Genomic DNA, 17,512 nt, shown 5'->3' with positions numbered 1-17,512 from the left:
GCTAATCTCTGTGGCCATTTGGTGACTTAAATAATTGACACTTCCTTTTTGGGGTTACATTAAGTTTACATATTTATCCCTAAAAAAGTCTTAATTAGTTTTGGAGAGCAGAGATGCATATGCATGTATCCTCTGCCTTTTTGAAAGTTTGCCTGACACCATTTCACTTTTACGAAAGACCTGCATTAGTACCTGTTTTTGCTAACTGAAAGAAATCCCAAGAGAATTTTTGCTTTTATGGAAAAAGGCAAAAAGCAAAACTAGCATTCAGCAGTTGTTTTGCAGTGATCCGGTAAAGACACAACGTGCACCCTGAGCAGCCAGAGTGAAGTCGCCAGGCTCCTTCCTCAGAAACTACACTCAGCATCTCAGCATCAAGCCACCATAGCTTTGAACTGTACGTGTGAACACTTTGTGCTAGAATTATTTTAGATTTCATGTGCTGTTTAGTATGATTTAGTAGGTTAGTTTTTGCATCTGAGAATGCTCAAAAACTTTTCCCATAAAAATTAATGGTAATTGCTTCTTTGCTATACACCATTTCGGCTTACAAAAAGTTTCATAGGAATGCTCTGCTTTTGAGTAGTGAGGAAATCTGTAAATAGTGATTATGAATAATACAAAGGCTTCAAATAGTTGGTGGAAATGCCCAGTTTATTCCCCCCCCGCCCCTCCCAAAAAAAAAAACTCCCTGCCATCCAGTCGATGCGACTCGTAACGACCCTTCCTTGGGTTTTCCATGGTGGTATCTCTATGGAAGTTGATTGCCCAATCTTCCTTCTGAGGAATGGCTGGTGGGTTTGAACCACCAGCCTTCCAGGTAGCAGTCAGATGCCTTAGGCACTACGCCACCAGAGCTCCCTACTAAATAGCAAATATGATGAGAGAATCTGGCTTCTTCCAATGTATTGTGACTTTATTTATTTATTTATTGTCATACAAGCTTGTGCATATATTTTATAAGCGTCAATGCAGTTAGTGTCTAATGTTCCTAATTTATGTCGTTGGATATTTCATAAATGGGTTTTCTGCATGCAGGCATTTGTACACATTAATATTTATGCAAGTATTCAAATAAATGCAAGGGCATCTGTTTGAGTATGTGATAAAAATATGCATATGCATGAACATTTGTACCAGGGGATAAGTCCCCAAAGTTAGTGCTTGCTGAGGTTATAATTTTCAACTTCTGTCCTTTTGACAAAATTTCCTTGACTAGAAAAGGCAGGCAGAAAAATAGCACAGCCACTAACATTTAGAAATAAAATTATTTTATATAACTGAGTTTTTGATAGGTGTGAACGACAAGTCTGCTGAAGCTTCTTTAATCAGCAATAGGATTTTTAGAACATATAGCAGTTTTTATTTATTCTAACATATTGCCAATGCAAAGAAGATGCTATTAATAAGTATTTTTCTAAGAATATTTCATTTCTTTATTATTTTTGAAATTTTTTTTCTTTGTTTTTGTTAGCTTGAATTTGATCTTTAGAAATAAATTGGTTCAGTCAGTACAGGGCACTCTTTCCTTCTTTTGTCGTTGTTATGTGCCGTGGAGTCGGACCCAACTCATAGTAACCCCTCCTTGGGTTTCCGAAGCGGTATCACTGCAGAAGTAGATTGCCCAACCTTCCTTCCAAGGAGTGGCTGGTGGGTTTGAACCGCCAGCCTTCTGGTTAGCAGTCAAGTGCCTTAGGCACTACGCTTGCCTCCTTTGGGGGCATATAAAAATGTAAAAGGCTGACAGTATGTGTAGCGGGTGGAGGGAGCGAGGGTGTCCTAATGTCAGATCGTTCATAGACATTCTTGGTTTCCTTGTTCATGTCATGTCAGGTGGCTCTAGGCTTCTGTGTCCTGCACGGACCAGGGATCTTTCCCAGGCTAAAAACCCTGATATCTGGGTCCAATCTCTCTAGACACCTAAGGAGTATTCCCCAGGAGGCCTGGACACTGTCCAGGACACCACCATGGATTGTGGACATTGATAGTCCTCATTGCATGAAGAACGACTGATTCCCACCCTGTATCTTTTTAGTCTGAGAAAAAAAATCTCTTTTTGATCTCTATACTTCTCTATTCTGGGCTGTCTCTTTATTAGGTTTGTTTGTTGATAAATTTCTAGTTCCCCACGTTAACAGGTCATGATAGGCCAGGAATAAATAGTTTATTCTGAAATAGTTTTTCACTTTAAAGCTATGTTAAAGATTTTGTATACTCTGGTGGCATAGTACCTAAGACTTTTAACTGCTAACAAGAAGGTTGGTGGTTCAAACCGACAGCTACTCTGCGGAAGGAAGACGGCAATCTACTTCTGCAAAGATTTACTGCCTCAGAAACCCAATGGGTGTCACTATGTGTTGGAATCGACTTGATGGCAGTGAGATTTTTTTAATGTACATATATTTACGTATATAACCTCATTACTGAGGCATTTAAAATCTACCAGCTGTTTGGAAAGGATTAAGAATTATGGGGTGTCTTTGTCTTGCCTAAGCAACATCTTCCAGTGGAATTTTGGTGAGCTGATTTTGAGCTGAAATGCTGGGAATTAATTTTTTTCTTATGTGAAAGAAAGGGCAGAGTAAATTATGGGTGACTTAGGTGTAAATTTGAAAGGAATTTGAGTGTTCAGAGTTTTAGGCTGTTCTTTCTCAAGGGCCCAAATAGTATATTATTTTCCATGATTAATTGGGGTCAAGGTACAGGTTTTTTGTTTCTGCATTTCATATGCGGAAAGCTAGGCTATGAGTATTGGCAGGCAGACATACAATATTGCATACTTTGAACATTTTCCAGTTAGCATCATTTTAGGCAGGCTCTATGGTATAGAATTTGGATCTCAGGTCACATATGCATTTGTGTGGTGGAGGAGACTGTGAACCATTTGCATTGTGGATTTTCTCTCTCTTGTTGGTATTTACTTGGGTTGCTGCTAAGCAGAAGCCATCCATTTAAACTCAAGGCAGAAGGAGTAGCAAATTCAGAAGGTACTTCCATAGAGATACCACCTGGAAACTCAAGGAGGGGTTTCTGTGAGTTGGGCCTGGCTCGACGGCAGTGAGAGTTGAGACGTGGAAAGAGGGCTAGAGTGAGCAAAGTAGAAGGTGACATAGTGTATAGGAAGAGAGGCTAGACAAGGCCAGATGAAGTTGGAATTTCTTTGTGACTACGATGGAGGTCAGTGAAAGATTTTTTTTTTAATGGTGATGAAAATAAAACATTCACTAATTCAACAGTTTCTACATGGATATTTCAGTGACATTGATTATATTCTTCACATTGTACAATGCCCTCTAAGCAAAAACTCCCCTTTTCTCCCTCCTTTAACCACTAATATTTTGTTTCTAAATATTTGCTTATTTCATATAAGTGAGATCATACTGTATCATGTCCTTTTGTGACTGACTGATTTTGCCCAGCATAGTGTTTACTTGGTTCATCCATATTGTGGTATATGTCAGGACTTCATTTCTCTTTATAGCTGAGTAATATTCCATTGTATTTATATACCACATATTGTTCATTCGTCTGCTGATGGACATTGTGGTTATTTCCGTCTTTCAGCTGTCGTGAAAGGTGCTGCAATGAACATTAGCATCCAGGTTTCTGTCTGTCTTAGTGCTTTCACTTCTTCTGGGATTGGGATTGTGAAGTCATAATGTAGTTCTCTGTTCAACTTTTCAAGGAACTGCCAAGCTGTTTTCTGCAGTGAATGTGGCATTTCACATTCCTACCAGCAATGAAGGGTTCCAGTTTCTCCACAAGGTTGCCAACACCTGTTTTTTTTTTATCATCATCATACATAATGGAGATGAGGTGGTACCTCATTGTGGTTTAGATTTGCATCTCCGTAATGGCTAATGGAAGTAGCCCTGGTGATGCAGTAATAAAGCTCTTGGCGGTTGAAATCCACCTGAGGCTCTGTAGGAGAAAGACTTGGCGGTCTGCCCTCATAAAGATTGCAACCAAGAAAACCCTATGGGGCAATTCTACTCTGTCTCATGGGGTCACTACGAGTTGAAAATCAACTCAAAGTTGCCTAACAATAATATCAACAACAGTGGTTAATGGAATGTCTCTGGATGGTGCAACTGGTTTGCATTTGACTGCTGACCTAAAGTTTGGTGTCTCAAACCCACTGGGAAATCTTCCATTAACCATTGTTGTTCTTTTGTTATCGACTCAATTATGACACGTAGCAAACCTGTGTGACAGAGTAGAACTGTTCCATAGAGTTTCTTAAGGCTGTAATCTTTACAAGAGCAAATTGCCAGGTCTTTTCTCCTGCAGAGTGCCTAGGAAATTTGAACTTCTGACTTTTCATTTAGCAGCCAAGTGCTTAACCATTGTGCCACAGGGCTCCTAAGGAAACCTTATGGAGAAGATTTCCTCTGCAACACGTGGAGTTGCCACAAGTCAAATCAATACAACAGCGACTAATGGCAACAAAAATAGCAAGTGATATTGAGCATCTTTTCATGTGCTTATTGGGCATTTGAGTATTCTCTTTGGTGAAACATCTGAGTCTTATGGCCGTTTTTTTGGATTGGATTCTTTGTCTTTTTGTTGTTAAGTTGTATAATTGTTTTTTTAATATATTTTGGGTATTCAGCCTTTTCAGGTGTATGGTTCCCATACTTTTTCTCCCAATCCATAGATCATCTTTTCACTTTTTTGATTAAATCCTTTGATGAACACAAGTATTTCATTTTTATGACGTCTCATTGATATATTTTGTCTTTTGCTACTTGTGCTTTTATTGTCATATCTGCTGATAACCTATCATTAAAAATTAAGTCCTGTAGACATGCTAGACATGCCCCTATATTTTCTTCTACAGATTTTATGGTTTCAGTTTTCACATTTAGGCCTTTGATTCATTTTGAGTTATTTTTATTTTTTTGGCACAAACTTTTGAAGAGTTAGGTAAATGAATTAGAAATGCAGTGTATTTTTTGTTTTGTTTTAACTTTTTATTGTGATTTGAGTACAATTTTACAAAGCAGATTCATTTCACATTCAACGGTTGATATATATATTGTTTTGGGACACTGATTACAATCCCTGTAATGTAGTAGCTCTCCTACTTACTCCTCATGGTTCCTCTTTTCCAGTGTCCTTCTTGGCTGTGTGTTACTACCTCCCTACCTTTCTCCCTGTGCACATGCTGCTCTTCTGATCTCTCATGGTTTATTGTTCTAAGGAGTGCATCTCCCTGGAGTAGTTGTTTGTTTGATCTGTTTGGCTGAGAGTTAAGCCACAGGAGTGAGCTCAGTTCCTGGCCCAAAGGGTGACTTGGTGCCATAGTTTTGGGGGTTTCACCATTCTGTTATCTGACAGTAAACCTGATCTTTATGTTTTTGAATTTTGTGCCACATTTTTTCTCCCACTCTATCCAGGATCTCCAATTTTGATCCCTTTCTGAGTGATTGGCTTTGGTAGCCAGGTACCATCCAATTCTTCGGGCCTTAGGGTCTTGTAGGCTGAGGTTCTCATGGTCCATTGGTCCTTTGGACTAACTGTTTCCATGCATCTTTGATTTTCTTCACTCTTATTTGCTCAGGGTGAAGAGAGACCAGTAGTTGTATCTTAGATGGCTGCTGCCAAGCTTGTAAGACCCCAATTGCTTCTTACCAAAGTAGGATGTAGAACGGTATTTTTGCGTACTATCTTGTGTCAGTTGATCTTGATGACCCCCACGACCATGGTCTTGAGCCTGCAGACTCAGCAACTCGCTCCATTGAGGTGCTCGGTGATAGCTAAGAAATTATCCCAACCTTGTCCCCTGTTAGCTCTATAATGTGTATGAAGATTTTTATATACATACAAATACGTATATAGGAATCGTCTGTTAATTGAATTGGTTTTTGTATAAAATATGAAACATGGATCCTCCTTCATTTTTCAACATGTGTAAATCCAATTTTTCTGGCAGTATTTTTTGAAGAAACTCTTCCTCCTTCATTGAATGAATTTCTCACCCTTGTTGAAAATCAGTAGACCATAGATGTATGGCCATTGAAAGTTTTTAAAATATAAAGTTAATGACCTGATTTACATTTTTAAAGGTTACCTTGACTGATGTGTGGAAAATAGATTGGTATGGGGAAATTATTATAGGGGGCAGTTGAAATACTGTGGTTTGGACTAAGCTAGTGGCAAGAGCAAAGAGAACAAATTCAAGTTTTACCTTGGAGGTAGGGCCAGTAAAACATGCTGAATGATATGTTAAGAATGAGGAATTTGAGGAGGCAAAGATGCATCCTGTAATGTTGATTCTAGCTAATGGGTAAAGTGTGACCATTTCATTTAGATGAGGGAGACAAGGGAAGGAACTGTGGAGGTTAGATATTGACATCTAAGTGGGGGCAACAATTAAGCTGTTCTCCCTACAAGTTTGAAACTCAGGGGAAGGGCAGGGAAGAAGGTATAAATTTAACAGTCATTAGCACCTAGATGATATTTAAAACCCTGGAATTAGGAGACCAGTGACACAGTGATTAAACCCTTGGCTGCTAACTGAAAAGTTAACTGTTGGAACCCACCAGCTGTTCCACAGGAGAAAGATGTGGCAGTGGTTAAGACATTCAGCTTCTAACGAAAATGTCAGTGGTCTTGAACCCATCAGCCATTCCATAGGAGAAAGATGAGGCAGTCCACTTCTGTAAAGATACACTGCCTTGGAAACCCTATGTGGTAGTTCTACTCTGTCCTAAAGGATTACTATGAGTTGGAATCGACTCGACGGCAGTGAGTGTAGAAACAAAGTGTAGATAAAGAAGAGAAGAGCTCTCAGGACTGTTCTCTGAGGCTCTCAAGCATTTAGAGGTGTGGGGGAAGAGATGATAGAGAATGAAGGTAAATTTGGGAACAGAAAACCAAGGGAGGAAAGAATATTTAAAGAGGACTTTGATCAACTCAATGGCAATGAATTTTTTATTCTTTAGTTTTTATGATCAACTGGCAAAAGCTGCTGAAAGGTCAAGTAAAGGGAGGATGTTGAAATGTTCATTACATTTGGCAATATCAAGGGAGTTGTTGACCTTAGCAAGAAGAGTTTCAGTGGAGTGGTGGAGAAAAGGAGATCAGTTTGGAGTGGGAGGTGATGAAATAGAAATAGTGAATAGAGATAACTTGTTTGAGAAGTTTTACTGTGAAAGGCAGCTATGAAGACAGCCATAAAAGTGGGGTAAATTTGAGGTCAAAAGATTTTTCTGTTGTTGTAGTTATAATTTTTGTTTGTGTCCTTTTTAATATGGGTGCTACTAAAGCATACTTGGATGCATACAGCATCAATGGAATTGACCCAGTAGAGGAGAAACTAGTGATGCAGGAGAGAGGGATAACAACAGGAGCAAAATTCTAGAGGAAGGAAGAGCAGATGGTGTTCAAAACACAGGATACATGTTGGCCTTTGATAAGATCCAGGATTATGTGTTCTATTGTAACAGTAGGGAAAGCAGAATATATGTTGATAAATCCAGGTAGATTTATGGTTCACAGGTGGGAAGGTGAAATGGTTATAGTGTGCTTCTACTTTTTATACTGTGTTTTCCTCTTGGTGGACTCTGGCAATTCTGCTTTTCCACTTCCTCTCTCTAATCTTCTCAGGGTTTTAGAATTGGTTCTCCACAAACCCAGTCTCAACTCAGTTACACTATATCCCCTGTATGAACAAGTCCTCTTGTGAGTATCTATAAGTAATTCTTAGGGTTTTTCTTTTACTTAGAGCTGAGTTGACCAGTATGGTAGCCACTGACCATTTGAGGCTATTGAGTACTTGAAATGAGGCTTGTAAACCTGAGAAATTGGATTTTAAATTTTATTTAACTTTAATGAATTCACATTTTAAAACTTATAACCGATTCAACCACTAGAAAACTTCTAACTCTATTTAGAATAAGTTAGATTTAGTGAATCAACTTTTTCAACTACACCAAGTATTTCTGATAAAATTTATTGTGTGAGTTGAGATGTGCTGTGTCAATTCTACACTGATTTTGAGGACTTTGTCAGAAAACCTGTAAACTATCTCATTAATAGTTTTTATTGATTATGTGTTGAAATGTTAATTTGGAAATATTGCCTTAAAATGTATTATTAAATTCATTTTACTTTTTAAAAAAGTAGCTACTAGAAAAGTTAAAATTAATGTGTATTTCTGATCATATTTCTATTGGATAGCACTGTCTCAGAGGATGAAAGATTTATATTTTTTATATACACTTATATTGCCTATCTGTCGTAATGTATATCTCACTACAGAGAAGAGTGACAATTTAGGACTGTGGCCTCAGAGAACTTATGCTACTTGCTTAAGGTTTCTGGGCTCCAGTACTGGTTCACTGGCTACTTACAGGTTGTGTCTTGAACCATACATCACATGGAAGTCATCTTGTGCATGCATTCTTTCACTGGAGTTCTTCCATGTTTATACTTGCAAAGGATATTTACAGGATGTATGTTAGTTTTTAACTCAGGAAGTAATTGAAATTATGACTCTGTGAGTATGGTTTTAATGTACTGTTACTGATTTTGCTTTGGTTTAATTGAGATGCACAATTTATAATTAAGTCCCTCACCTAACTATCAGGACTAACAGACAACTCTTTCATGTTTCTTATTTAGTTCACTGATGACCACTGTTTGTTCCAGGTAGTGGATCTTCTAGTACCACATGCTGGTTGTCACTATATTTGATGACACTCTCCTTTTGTCTTAAGACTGTTAAGCTGCCATTAAGAATTCTTGTGAAGGAAATATTTGTTTATTTTTTGTAGGAATTTAAAGTTAAAATAAATTTTAATTAAAGAGTTATAATAAAGTTTATAATCTATCACGATGTTCTGTGGCAGTTTAGGCTCCTGAACTGGCCTTAGATCCATTCCTTGTGTTTGTCTTCCCTTCTTCTCATCTAGTGCTATCATTAGACATCATGTTGCTGAAGTTGGAAACCTCAGTCATCCTCGACTCTTGCTTTTCCTTCTCCAGCACCAAGTTACCAGTCATGGTGACTTTAATCTCCACACATCTCTTCTTTCTCATCCTTTCTTTATACTTACTGCCTGCTGTGGTTCAGGTCTTCAGCATTTCTAACTTTTCTTCTTCTTCTCATTCCATTGTAGTTGTTTACTCATTTATCTTCCCCACTAATCTGTGATCTCTTTTAGGAGAGAGAGGGGCTGTTGTCTTTTTCGCCTTTGAGTTTTTAGATATAGGTGAGAATTTGTGCTTTGTTGACAGGAGTATCAATAGATTGTGTTGCTCTTCTATTCAGAAATCGAAACTGATCTATGTTCACTGTCCATTTGCATTCTTTTCTCCCTGACTTGCAGATATTGTTAGCAAGCTTACTCAGCATAGCTCTTCAGCTCAGTGCACAATGGACAGACAGTAAGGCTGCAGACCCTTACTGAATATAAGATCACACACTATATCTGTGTATACTGTCAGCTGACATGGAGCCAACTTTAATAAAATCTCTCCTGTGTACTCCAGCTAATGAGGGACAGATTTCTTTCTTGGAACCTAAGTCCTATAGTAATATGTCCTTGGGGAATAGACTGAGAAAAACCCCTAGAATGTGATACATAATACTTAATAACCTTGGGACAAACTGTAGATACTTTTCATATAGGTATACAGACAGAATTTGGATCACTGTTCATGAGCCAAAGCTTAGAACAGAAAACTAAAAAAAAAAAAAAAAGAGAAAGAAAGAGACTGTTAAAAGAAGCAAAATCATGTCATCAAACTGCAGATTTGCCTCAGCCTTATTCAAGTTTCAGAAAGGAGAACAGAAAAATCCCATTGATAGATATCATTCCTAAGGCTCCACATTACTTCAGCATTTATTTCAGGTCTCTCTGCAAACGGGATAAAATTTCAGAAATAAATCTGTATCATTCCTGCCTCTTGTGAAAAGGGAACAGTTAGTTCTGTCTATAATGTAGTAAAAGATGCCAATAGCTAATCAGGCAGGCAACTTTTTTTGCATCTGATGAAGAGAAACTGATACTTTCGTATGGTATATAGGATTTCGTAAGAGGTACAATGGAGACTTTGTTGTTGTTGTTATGTGCCATCAAGTTGGACCCAACTCACAGCGACCCTACTTGGGTTTCCGAGGTGATATCACTATGGAAGTAGATTGCCCAACCTTCCTTCTGAAAGTGGCTGGTGGCTAGTGGGTTTGAACCACCAGCCTTCTGGTTAGCAGTCAAGTGCCTTATGCACTACACTACCAGAGCTCCCATGGAGACTTTAGTTGATTATAATGTTCATTCCTACTCTTTCTCAACGTTTTGGTGGCAAGTCTCAGAATGGTTGGCCCCTAGGTTACGAATATTCATTTGAGAATGACCCATACTTAGAAATAATAGCCCTAACCTCCAGCTTTCCTACTGAATAAGTGCTGTTGTAAAAAAATCTCAGTGCTTTTGAAGACTACTTGGGCTCTAAACTAGAGGGAAAGAAGACCAAAAAACCAAACTCATTGCCATCAAGTTGGATCTGAGTCATAACGACCCCTCCTTGGGTTTCTGAGGCAGTATCACTACTGTAGTAGATTGCCCAATCTTCCTTTTGAGGAGTAGCTGGTGGGTTTGAACTGCCAGCCTTCTGGTTAGCAGTCCAATGCCTTAGGCACTATGCCACCAGAGCTCCCAGAGGAAAAGAAGAAGCTGCCCTCAAATGTCAACAGTTAGAGGAAACTGTCTGTGTTAGGTTTTCTGACATGAGCCAGTAGCCAGTATGGTTGACCACTCACCCCAAATCCAAAATTATGTGTCTTGACAGTTTCTGTTGTTGTTGTTTAGGTGCCTTCGAGTCTCTGCCTTTTTTTTTTGGTGGTGATTTTTCATTGAATTCCAATAATTAGGTTTAGCTTAGTTAACAGGTACCTTGTTTTCTATGTGTGAGGGATAGGGAGTTGTTTGCAATTCACATAATGTGAATCAGATTGTTTTCTTTAGAATAAATGATACCAGTCACTCTGAAGGAAGCTAAGTTGGGTGGAGAGAAGAAACTCATGCTTTTGGAGGGTGTGACACTTAGGAAAAGGGAGTAGGTAGCACAGAATCACGGAGCCCTGGTATGTGTAGTGGTTAAGCTTTTGGCGGCTAACCAAAAGGTTCGTGATTTGAACCTACCCAGCTGCTCCATGAGAGAAAGATCTAGCAATCTGTTTCCATAAGGATTACAAATAAGAAAACCCTATGGGACAATGCTACTCTATCACATAGGATCACTGTGAGTAGGAATCAACTTGACAGTATACAACAACAGAGCAGAACAAGGCAAGAGAGACAAGGTGAAGGGTTTGGGGCTATTGTACACTGAGGACTTGCAAAACTGGGGGTTTGGCGCTACAGTGTAAGAGGATAAAAGATAAACTTTTGCTTATTCAAAATGTTCATAGAAACCATCCTGATGTTGATGCAAATGGTACAGCGGCATGGTAGAATGTTCTATAGGCTTTAAAGAAATACAGGCGCTCTGATGGCATAGTGCCTAAGGCATTTGACTGCTAACTAGTAGGCTGGTGGTTCAAACCCACCAGCCACTCCTTGAAAGGAAGGTTGGGCAATCTGCTGAAGTGATATCACCTCAGAAACCCAAGGAGGGATTACTGTGAGTTGGATCTGACTCAACGGCAGTGAGATGTGTTTTTTTTTTTTTTTTTTTTTAATAAAAAGAAAGTTACAAGCAGACTGTATAGGATGTTCTCAATTCTGTATGTAATTTTGAAAGGATATATATGCATATAGGTCCCTGGGTGGTGCAAATGATTAATTTGCTGAGTTGCTAACCGAAAGGTTAGAGGTTTGAGTCCACTCAGAGGTGCCTTAGAGAAAAGGCTTGGTGATCTACTACCAAAAAACCAATTCTTGAAAACCCTGTAGAACACAGGTCTCCTGTGGCACACATGGATTGCCTGAGTTGTAGTAGATGTGTTGTGTGGAAAGATGCCTGTTTATGTGTGTATAAGCATATAAAGAGGACATTTCTGGAAGAAATATATTCAACTGTAAAATTGGCCGCCTCTGGAAGGAGCCAAGAGCACCTGGGTTCTGAGCTGAAAGGGGAATTACCTTTTTTGTAGGTTGTTTTTTCCTTTTGGTGAAGTATAATTTTTTTTGTATATATGTATTTTTATTTTAAAAAAGCTGGAAGTTTTCTAGGATTACCCTTTGAAAAAGTGGTGGGTGTGGTGGGGGGAAGATGTGGAAGGAGCAGCAGGATCCTCTCTCTTTTTCCTTCTAAATCATAAGGTTCAGGCTCTTTTTACCTCAAGAATCTCTAGTTTTATTACTTCAGCTAGATTATAGTTGAATAAGCTTTTGTGGGCTGACCTGGAACTGAACTGAACCATTTATAATATCTTTTTATGGGGAAAACTCTAGTTTTCCAGATAGCATATTAAACCAAATTGCCTCTATCCATTCTCTCTTAGTTTCATGTCCATCATTCCCCTCCTTCGGGGGGGGGGGGGGACTTATTCCATGAAGTCCTATTTAGCCATACTTTCACTCATCAGAAATTACAAAACACCTTATGCTGTTTTGTGTTTAGACAGCTTCTGGGTTTTTATTAGATTTGTCTTTCTGTTTTTCTTTTCTTTCCAACAAGATACTTTCTGTTTTCTTTTTTGTCATAAAATATATATAACAAAACATTAGCCATTTCAGCTATTTGTACATGTAAAATTCAGTGAAAATTATGTTCATCATGTTCTGCAACCATTACTGCTCTCTATTTTCAATTTTTTTCTCACTCTTAACAGAAACAAAGTGCCCCTTAAGCATTTAGTCCCTTCTTCCCCTCCCACCCACCTGAGGTCTCTGTAATAAACTTTGGTCTCTATGTATTTGCCCATTCTAGATATTTCGCATAAGTGGAATATATACTTGTCCTTTTGTGCCTGACTTACTTCACTTAGCATGTCTCAGCATCCATCCACGTCATAGCATAAAGATAATACCTTCTCTTTTGCACTTTCTTTTCCGAAAGCCTATATGAGTCGGGGCCGACTCAACGATGGCAAATAACAACAACAACAACATATGTTTTTCTGAGGAAGAGCAGTGCCTTTTATTTATATGTATAGTAGAGAGCTGTAAGCATTCAATAAATATTTGGTGAATCAGTAAATTAAGTGTTGGTGAGTAAGCAGATGGGTCACTCTAAGCTGTCATAGATAAAGTTTTCATGATCTCAGAAGACACTACAGAAAGGATTTTAATCTCAAACAGGGCTTCTCAGCGTTTGGTGTTACTGACATTTTGGGCCAGATAATTCTTTTTTGTTGGTAGCAGTCCTGCATTACAGGAAGTTTAGCGGTATCCCTGGCCTCTATCCACTAACTGAAGGAGCCCTGGTGGCACAGTGGTTAAGGGCTAGTTTGCTAACTGAAAGGTCGGCAGTTCATATCTACCAGTGCTTTGTGAGAGAAAGATTTGGTAGTCTTCTTATAATCCCTATGGGGCAGTTCTACTCCATCCTCTGGGGTCACAATGAGTCAGATTCCACTGGACAGCAACAGGTTTACCCATTACCTACTCCTAAGAATTCCTAGTCGAAACAATAAAAAATGTCTCTTGTCTTTGTCAAATGTCTCCTGGGGGCAAAATCCCTGTGGTTGACAATCAGTGAATAAGTGACTTTACATTTGTTTCTTAGTGTCTAATAATGGTCTATTTTGAGAGAGGACTCCTTAAATTTGCATAGTACCTTAGTCCAGAATTTGGAAAAGGGGGCTCTCCTGGGCAGATGAATTAGAAAAGGTCTAGGTAAGGAGTGCGAGCTGGATTTCATCCTTTACCTGTCTCCTCCTCTCATTCCTACTGGAATCCTTTGTGCCATGCATTAATTACATAAACTCATGAGGACCCTCTAGAGCCTAGTACCAAGTCTGGAAGTCAACCTACATTGGTAGATGACAGATTCTTAGAGTCAGTACCCACAAGAAAGGATGAAATGGCAGATCTAACTGGCTTCAATGTTGAATCAGCTTGCTGGGGTCACTTCAAATAGCATATCAAGAAAATATTTTCTCATTAATGTGGGTGAGAGACAGATTGTACTTCTCAGGATGCATTCACTCAAATATTTATTGAGCACCTACCAGGTGCCAGGAGGGAAAATGTTCTCCTTGTACCCCGTCTTTTCTCTGTAGGAAGCATTCTTTTTCCATGTGTTTGGTATTATCATTTCATTTTACTTTTTAAAGAATCTTCCTTATGACATTAAGTCTTCTCCCTTCCCCTCCTTGCTTAATTTGCCTGCTTTCTGAAGGACCAATTATAATTAAGAGGAGAAGTAAAAGCAATCAAAAGGATAGCTAGAATTTTCTGAGAAATCCTTAGCTGCCTGTCTGAGCTCCACAAGTATACACACATGCTGGGCTGCATTCTGGAGGCCTCCTCAACGGTTCTTACATTTATAAGTTATCCTGCCATGCACTGGCACATCAGCTGCCAAGGCAGTTTGTAGAATCTCCTTCCCTGGAGGCCTTTAAAAATAGAACTAAATACCCATCTGTCTGTAATGGTTTTGATGCAGTCCTGCTGATTAGAAGAAATAGACTAGATTTTTCTGTCAAAGTTCGTTTCAGTCTTGAGTGCGCTAAAATGGACAAGTTTGCTTTTTGATAGGGGGAGGCAAGTGTGTAAAGTGGCACACTACGAATCTGTCACTATATGCATTCTGGTTAAATAGAGTGAATTACACAGTGAAACCTGTGAGAGCTGGGACTCAACGTAACTGCCTTGTTTTTCTGGGTTTTGCAAGGTTTCTGCCTTTGATCGGGTGCAGACAGCTCCTGCCCCCCGAGCTGTCTCCCTGTGCATACACAGCCCTTCTGATCTCCCATGATTGATCTCTCCAAGGAGTTTATCTATCTAGTGTAAATGTTCAGCTCATATACCTGTCTTTTGTTTGACTGGAAGCCACAAGAGTGAGTTCTTTTCTAGACCTGAAGGGCAGCTAGGGGCCATAGTCTCAGGGGTTCCATCAGGCTCTATCAGACCAGCAAACTGGTCCATTTTTTTTTTTCTAAATGATTTTGAGTTCCACATTGTTCTCCCACTCTGTTCAGCCCCTTATACTATCACTTGTTTTAATGGAAAATACTTGGATTTTCCTTCTCTGATAGGTTTCTGCCTTTTTAAGGTTCTGGCTTTTTCACATTTTACTTTTTTTTTCTCATGCTTTTAATGCTTTCAAAGCACTTAACAATGTATTAATGCATTGTGAGCCTCACAACAATCCTGTGAAGTAAAAAGGGACTTTCTTGGGGTCCCCATAGCCCAGGGGAGTCATGGCCCAGGAGAGGCACCCCCTTGCTGGTGAGTCAGTCCCAATTCATAGTGACCCTATAGAACAGAGTAGGCATTCCTCATAGGGTTTCCAAGGTGGTAAACCTTTACAGAAGCAGACTACCTCATCTTTGTCCCACAGAGTGGCTGATGGATTCCTGTGGAGCAGCTGGTGGGTTTAAACTGCTGAGCACTTAACCATTGCATCACCAGGGCTCTTTCAGTGAGGAACCCGTTAAAAAACAAAAAAACCCAGAAAAACCATTGCTGTCCAGTTGATTCTGATTTTAGCGACCCTATAGGCTGGAGTAGGAACTCTGGTAGCGTAGTGGCTAAGGCACTCAACTGCTAACCAGAAGGCTGCTGGTTCAAACCCATTAGCCACTCCTTGGAAGGAAGGTTGGGCAATCTACTTCCGTAGTCATACTGCCTTGGAAACCCAAGGAAGGGTTGCTATGCGTCGGGTCCGACTCAATGGCAAATAACAACAACAACAACATAGGCTAGAGTAAAACTGCCCCATAGGGTTTCCAAAGCTTTAAATCTTTATGGAAGCACACTACCTCATCTTTCTCCCACAGAGTTGCTGATGGGTTCAAACCACTAACCTTTCGGTTGACAGTCAAAGGTTTTAACCAAGTGCTACCTGAGTTCTTTCAAGTGAGACACCAGAATGGTTTAATGATTGCTGCTGAGCCACAGCTGGGCTGATGGAGTACGTGTCTGCCTGTGTGTCTGCCCTGTGTGTTTTCCTCTTTACCCTGCTGCTGCTTTGTGTTTGTGGCTTGGCTTTGTCATATGGATATTCAGATACATGTTTTGGAGCCATACAGTTTTAAAAAACAGTTTTGAGACTCTTCTTAAGAGATTATGACTTACTATTTTCCTTCCCAAAAGTACATTTTTACATAAAATTATAAGTTTTTTTTTTCTTTTTAATTTTTATTGTGATTTGGGTGAAAGTTTACAGAACAAATTCAATTTCCATAGAGCAGCTCACGTGCACTTCGCCTCATGACATTGACTGCAGTTTCCAATGATGCAGCAGCTCCCCTCCCACGTCCTCGCTGTAGTTACATCTTCCCTGTGTCCTTCCCTCTCATGTATTGCTGCCCCCGGAGCTGTCTCCCTGTGCATACACAGCCCTTCTAATCTCCCATGATTGATCTCTCCAAGGAGTGTATCTGTCTAGTGTAAATGTTCAGCTCATGTGCCTGTCTTTTGTTTGACTGGAAGCTGCAAGAGTGGGTTCAATTCCAGACCTGAAGGGCAGCTAGGGGCCATAGTCTCAGGGATTCCTACCAGGCTCTATCAGACCAGCAAACCTGGTCTATTTTTTTTTTTCCCTAAATGATTTTGAGTTTTGTTCCACATTGTTCTCCCACTCTATCTAGGATCTCCTACATAGATCGTCCTCTGAGTGGTTGACAGTGGTAGCCGGGCTCCATCTAGTTCTGGTCTCATAGTCGTGTAGGCTGAGGCTCGTATGGTTACCAGTTGTTTGGACTAATTGTTTCCTTGTGTGTTTGGTTTTCTTCATTCTTCTTTGCTCTAGAAGAGTAGAGACCCATTGTTGCATCTAGATGGACGCTTGCAAGCTTTTAAGATCCCAGTTGCTACTCACCAGAGTAGGATGTGGAACAATGTTTTTGTGTAGTATGTTATGCCAATTAGCTTAATGTCCCCTATGACTATGGTCCTGATCCCATAGGTCCAGCTACTTGGTCCTTCTACGTAACTGGTTGTGGCCAAGAAGTGATTAAAACCTTGTTTCTTGTCAGCTTTACTATGTTGTTATGTGCCATCGAGTTGTTTCCAACTCATAGTGACCCCGTGCACAGCAAAATGAAACACTGCCCAGTCCTGTGCCAGCTTCATGATCCTTCCTATACTTGAGCCCATCACTGCAGCCACTGTGTCAATCCATCTCATTGAGGGTCATCCCCTCCTTCGTAGACTATCCACCTTACCAAGCATGACATTTTTCTCCAGGGAATGGTCTCTTCTAACATGACCTAAGTAGGTGAGATGAGGTCTGGCCATTCTCGCCTCCAAAGAGCGTTCCAGCTACACTTCTTTTTTTTTTTTTTTTTTCCCCTGTTGGGTGAATTTTTATTATTATTATTATTTATTGTGATTTGGGTGAAGATTTACAGAGCAAATTCGCTTTCCATACAGCAGTTCACATATACTTT

This window comes from Orycteropus afer, unplaced genomic scaffold (genome assembly GCF_000298275.1).
Source record: "Orycteropus afer afer isolate SDZICR_OR568_19922 unplaced genomic scaffold, OryAfe1.0 scaffold00035, whole genome shotgun sequence".
Classification (NCBI taxonomy): domain Eukaryota; kingdom Metazoa; phylum Chordata; class Mammalia; order Tubulidentata; family Orycteropodidae; genus Orycteropus; species Orycteropus afer.
This window is presented reverse-complemented; position numbering follows the sequence as displayed.